The following is a 6,086-nucleotide window of genomic DNA, read 5'->3' as shown; positions in this document are numbered from 1 at the left end:
ACTTGGTGCCCTGTGCAGATGCAGGCCTGCGCCAATGTGGGCCAGAAGCGGCCCATGCTGAGCTCTTCTTTCCTTCCTCTTCTACAGGCTGATAGCCAGGTGCAGCAGCTCTCCATGACTGTCTTGCAAAGCTTGATGTCTGCTGTAGAAGAAGAAGGAAAAGAGCCCCTGATGACACAAGTGTGGCAGAGCCTGCTCCCACTGTTCTTCCGCTGCCATGATGAGAATCAGCATGTGGCAGAGGTGAGGACTCGTGGGCTGCTGCTCTCCTCCTGGCAGGGGTCTCGGCCGCCTCCTGCCCTGCGCCTGCTGGCCCGCTGCCTCCTCCAGGCCATGGCACAGGGACGCGGGTCCCGTGGCCTGGGCTGCGGGGCCATCTCCACGTCTCTGCTGCTCTCCAGGCTTCCCAGGAAACGCTGCTTGGTGCGGTCAAGTTCCTGAAAAGGAAGGATCTCGAGAGAACTGTGAAGAAAGAGAAACTCTCCAAGTTTGCCGAGATCCTGGTAAGGACGGCCTGCAAGGCCCAGCCCCAGCCTGGAGAAGGCCCCCGAGGGCGATGCTCAGCATGCAGGCTGGGCGGCTGTGCCCCTGCCCGCTGCTACACGCAGAGGCCACGCGGGCTCTTCTCCAGGCTCCCGTGGGCCTGAGCCGGGCGCCCATGGAGCCCCGGCCCGGCGGGCTGCGGGGCGGGGCCGGCACCGCGGCTCCCCGGGCAGCAGCCGGCCCTCTGCCGCCTCCCCTCGGGAGCCCGGTGCCAGCGGCTGCTGGCCGCGCCTCAGGGCTGCGCGGGCAGGGGAGGCCGGGGCTGGGCGCAGGCAGCGCCCGGCCGAGGGGCTGAGCCCGCGCCAAGCCTTCCCTCCCGCCGCTCTCTCCAGCTGGCAGAGGACAGGAGCAGAGCGGCCGAGCACCTGCGCCGGGCCCTGCGCTACCTGGAGAGCCCACAGGAGCCCCTGCGAGAGGCGGCCATCAGGTTCATGGGTGAGCCACGAGGCCGGGCTCCCTCCCCGGCCCGCCGCAGCTCGGTCCCAGCCCCGCCTGCCGGCCCGGCAGCGCCAGCCGCGCCCGGCGCCGGCAAGCCCCGCCTGGCCTCGGCGCCGCTGCCGCCCTCTGGCAGCCGTGCCCTTGGGCGGCAGCGTGCGGCAAGGGCCCGGCCTGAGCTTTCCCTGGCCAGCAGGCCGTGTGGCCACAGCGCCCACAGCGCCGCTGGCAGGGAGCTGTGCCGCTGGGGCCGTGACAGGCTCTGTGTTCACAGGGATGGCCGGGCGGCACCTGAGGGGGCAGCAGCAAGAGCTCCAGCTGATCTGCACTGGTGAGTGAGGGCAGCGGGCTGAGCAAGGCGGCCGGCGGGGCGAGAGCCGCCAGCCCCGCCCCGCCTGTGGAGGGCTCTGCTCCCGTGGGCAGCGCACACTGAGATTTCAGGCCCACGTGTGCCATTCGTGGCCAGCAGCTTCAGCCTGATCCCCTGGCTCCCTGCTCCCCACTCCTGGCCATGCCAAGAGCCGGCTGGGATGGCCCTTGCAAGGGGGCTCTCTCCTTGCCTCCCCGCAGATGCAGCTTCTGACCGTGCCTCTGTTCCTCTCTCTTGCAGCCCTGGAACGCCTGACGGAGGACACCAGCAGTGCCCTGTCCCAGCTGGCACTGGAAACGCTGCGTGTCCTCCGGGCAATACAGCGTGGGCCATACACCATCTTCCAGAGGCTGCAAGATCAGCTGCGCAGGGCACGCAGGCCTCGGCCTCGCCTCTCCGGGCTCAGCTGGCTGCATTGCGGGAGCTCTGGGGAGAGCTAAGCTGGGAGGCTCTCTTTGCTGGGGCAACGCGAGCCAGGGGCAATTTTCCTTTTCTTTTGGATTTTCCCTTTTCTTTTCCATTTCTTATTTATATTTTAAATAGCACGTAGAGTATCTTTTGGTTTTTGTATATATTATATATATATATTTTTGTTTTAATATATATATGTAAAAAAATAATGTGTTATTTAGTAACATTATATATAATCCGTTACTATATTATATTATAGTAACATATTATATATATGTTACTATATTAAGTAAAACGCACAGATTTTTTTTTTTTTTTTATATATATATGTTAGTTAATGTAGATTATTGTAAATAAATAAATTCGAGGATGTGTTATAATACACAGATTGCCAAGAGCTTTTCTTTGCTGCCCTGGGTCTGCAGGGCAAGAGGCAGGAAAGGGTGAACAGGGTGCTTGTGCTCAGCAGCAGAGCAGGCTGAGGGCTCCTGTGGCCCTGAAGGGGGAAAAGGCTGCTTGTGCACAGCCAGCTGCCCAGGCGTGCAGTGCCGCAGGGAAAACGGCCAGAAGCCCCGTTGGCCTTTGGTGCTTCCGCTGAAGCCTTTGTGCTGCCGACAGAGCGGCCGGGCAGGGGCCGGAGCTGCGGGGATCCCTGCCAGAGCGGTGCCTGGAGATGGCCACAAGCCCCGTGCCAGGCAGGAAGCGCCAGCCGTGTCCTCCTGCCCCTGTGCTGCGGGCTGCCTTGCTGAGGGCTCCCAGGGGCCTCTGGATGGGGCTCCTCCGCAGCTGCTGTGGGGCTGCGGCGCTGCTGCCGGGCAGCTGGGCCGGCCTGGGGGCCACCCCGAGGGGCTGGGGCACTGGGAAGCCCTGAGCAATTGGCTGTCAGAGGCCACAAGCAGCCCCCTGGCAGCCGCCTTGTTCCTGCCGCACTTGACTTGCAAGGCGCAGCCTGGGCACTCTGGAACTAATAGCGCATCGGTGTTTTCGGAGAGCGAAATGCAGGGAATCCTCAGAGCTTTGCTCTTGTCAGCAAAGCTTTAAAGCATTAAAGATAGCATTTTAAAGCTTTTTAAAGCATTAAAGACAGCATTTGATCTGAAACCTTGGAAAGGGCTTCCAAACCGAGCGGCTCCAAGGGAGAATGTGCATTTCTAGTTGATAGCATAGACACATGGAGGAAAGTTGAAGGCGAGGAAAGTGTAGAGTTGTAGAGTTCAAGATCTAGAAAAAATGAAAGTAGTTCCAATGGTAAACAAGAAGTTTAGGATGCAGTGCCCTAGCTTTGTGTGTCATAACATGATTGGCTAAGGAAGCTTACTATGTAGCATGAGTCCATAAGAGGAAATCTTGCAGCATGGGGTCCAAAACATAGACATGCTTGTTGGCAGTGTTGTCTCTTTGGCCAACAAATCCTTCAAAGCTCTTGTAACTTGTGGCCTTGTGAGCCATGGGGCGGAGACGTGAGCCAAACTCACCCTTCCTGTCTATGTGGAAGATAAGGAAAAGAAATGGCATCATCTGAAAACTCAAGAGCTCTGCTTTCCAGCTCCTTCCAAACTCCTTGGAATCCCGCAAAGTGTGATTTAGCTACAAACAGATGACAAGGACTCTTCATGCTGGCTCTTTGACTCCAAAGCAGCTGCTTTAGAATCTTTCCCATAAGCCTGTGTAGTTATGTGCCAGAAATGGATCAACTGAAGAAACTTTGAAGGATACTTGGGGAGAAAGCCTGCCTGCAGGGGTCCCTGCTGATTGTGAAGTGTGCCACCAGCTGCAGGCCTTTCTGGGCTAAAAATATCATCAAGTCGCTTGCGCTTGCTCTTTTTGGCCTCTAAAAGCTGGGCCCACTTTTGGGCAAATTTGGAGACCTCATCTATGGGTGGATGGAGCACCCAGGATTTTCCCAATTGCAGGTCCCCGGTGGAAAAGAGGGCTCCCCAGCAACTGCGCATCTGCAAGATGATAAACAATTGTCTTGGTTTGAAAAGCCGGGTGTCTGCTAAGGAAGGCAGAAGCCTTCTCGGAAATGGAAAACGTAAACCCCCTCCCTTCCAATGATTATCATTTAGACATTAAAAAGCTCTCAGGGAAAGAGACGGGAATAGGACTGAGCCCGCAGAACAGGGCAGCGTTTGCTGATGGCCTGAGCCCTTGCTAAAGATCCTGTCGGGCTGTCTTAGACACCCGAGGCCAGGGATTGCTCCCAGCCTGGGCCGCTTTGCTTGGGCTGGGGGCGGCCCCAGGGCAGAAGGCAGCGTCTGCAAGGGCCCTGGGTGCCACGCTGCAGAACGGTCAGCGTGGCATGGAACGGAAGCCGTATCCAAGGGCCCTTGGTGACAGAAGCTTGCCCGGGTGCACGGAACCCTCAACGGTGCAGAAGGGGACAGAGCGGTGCCGTGAGGAGACCCCGCGCAGCGCGCTCGTTCCCTTCTGAGCCGGAGCTTTTCCACGGCCTTGTTGCTGCGGCTGAGCTCGAGGCCAGCGCACAGAACTTGCTGACCCGTGGCCTTCCGAGGCCTCAATTGTGCCGCTGCCCTCAAGGGCAGAGCGTGGGACTTGGTGCCCCGAAGCTTTTCCAGGGCATCTCTCCTGCAAGTCGCTCCGGTCACTGACATGGAGCAGAGAGCCCCGAGAGTGCCCAAGCTGGCTTGGGTAGAGGAGGAGGAGGAGGAGGAGGAAGAACGCCCTGGAGCCGCCCCAGCACAGCAGACTGAGGAGGTGGTGCCATTCCATCCACCGCAGGAGGGTGAGTGGCAGAGCTGGGCCGCAGGGCTGGAGCCTGCAGCCAGCTTGGCCCCATGCCATCCCATTGCCTGGGGACATGCCCAGGGACAGGATGGAAGAGGGGCTGGGCAGACAGGCTGCAATGGCCCCGCTCCTTCCCCCTGGGGCATGCCAGGGCTCTCCCTGCCTGGGGAGCACGGCTCTAGGCCGTCTTCTCCGGCCTCTCCCGCAGCCCCTCAGCTCTGGCTGCGCTCTCTCTTTGCCAGATGCAGCCGTGGAGCGCACGCCAGAGCAGGAATCCAGCCTTGGCCGCTTCCGCAGAACAGCGCAGGTACCTGCAGCCACCCCCAGCTGGGCTGGGCCTGCTGTCCCTGCTCAGCCGAGCACCGTGTGTGGAGCACTCCATGTAACAGGCCCGGCTTCTTGCCCTTCTCCTACAGCTCGTTCTCGCCTTCGTCCAGAGCATTCGGCAGGGAGAGACCAACAGCACTGGGCTCAGAGCTCACTCAGAGCTCCTCAAACTTGAGACCAGTGCCACCCTGCTGGATTTGCTGGTGGACAGGGCTGTTTGCAGGCCAGAGCAAGTAAGCAGCCTGTGGCCAGGCTTCAACTCCCCCGTGAGTCACGTGGCTTCCCAAGCCACGCCTGCTGCTCCCTGGGAGCCTTTGAGGCCACGGCAGTGCGCTGGGAAGGGAAGCACTTCTCTGGGGACGCTGGGGACATGGCTCCCTCTGGCAGCTTTCCCAGTCTCCCCGTGCCTTCTCCAGGTGCCCGCCATGGTGAGCTACATTCACCGATGGCTCGTGGCCAACGCTTCTGCCGAGCACAGGCTGGACAAGACCCTGCTCAATCTCACCAGAGCACACCCGGATGACGTGGCCGTGACGCTCCTGCGTGTGGCCCCGTCCTGTGACAGGTATGGGGCCCACCTGCCCAGAGGGCTCAGGCTTCCCCACCCATCACCCTGTACAGCCAGTGCCAGCTGTCTGAGCAACAGAGAGTTCCAGGGACCTCTGGCTGCTGCCTTTCTCAGCCCTGGCATGCCAGCCCCCGAGCCTGCTGCCATGCTCCCTTGCTGCCCCTCAGGGCGCTGTCCCCACAGGGCCGGGCTGCCTGGCTGCTGCTGGCCAGGGGGCCAGCGGGCAGAGGCAGAGCCGGCGCTCAGCCCGGGCCCCTAGCCATGCCCAGGCCACGGTGCTGTGCCTGAGACCTGCCCTGAGACGGAGCTCTAACCCCGCAGAGCTGCCCTCGCCATGTGGAAAACCATCATGTGCTCGCCCAGGACTGCGGAGCCAGTGCTGCTGAACCTCCTGCATGTGCTGGGCAGCTGGCCAGAGCGCAGCACGTGCACCTCGGATGGGGACGAAACGGCTGTCTTTGCCCTGGCTGTGAGTTCCTGCAACTGGCCTTTGCTGGCCCCAAGGCCGCCTCTGCAGCAGCTCTCCTATGCTCTTCCCCCGCTGCATCTCCCTGCCTCAGGCACTGGCCTGAGACTTGGCCCAGGGGCAGCTTCAGGCCCACCAGGCCCCGTGCTCCCCCTGCGTCTCTCCGGGCCTCTCCCTGCCAAGCTCGGGCCCTGCCACACGGACGCCTGGGCACTGAG

The 6,086-nt window shown here is 60.8% G+C and overlaps 1 long non-coding RNA gene across 1 annotated transcript; it reads left to right on the top strand.

Moving 5' to 3' along the window:
* Positions 1 to 806: 806 nt before the first annotated feature.
* LOC311155788 lies at positions 807 to 1,742 on the top strand. Its single transcript, XR_014616298.1, has 3 exons — positions 807 to 978; positions 1,253 to 1,309; positions 1,589 to 1,742. It is a non-coding gene; the product is annotated as an uncharacterized lncRNA (long non-coding RNA).
* Positions 1,743 to 6,086: the final 4,344 nt, after the last annotated feature.

This window comes from Fringilla coelebs (assembly GCF_963513975.1).
Source record: "Fringilla coelebs genome assembly, chromosome: 7".
Lineage (NCBI taxonomy): Eukaryota > Metazoa > Chordata > Aves > Passeriformes > Fringillidae > Fringilla > Fringilla coelebs.
The sequence above is the reverse complement of the archived record's forward strand: the minus strand, read 5'-3'. Positions and strand labels throughout refer to the sequence as shown.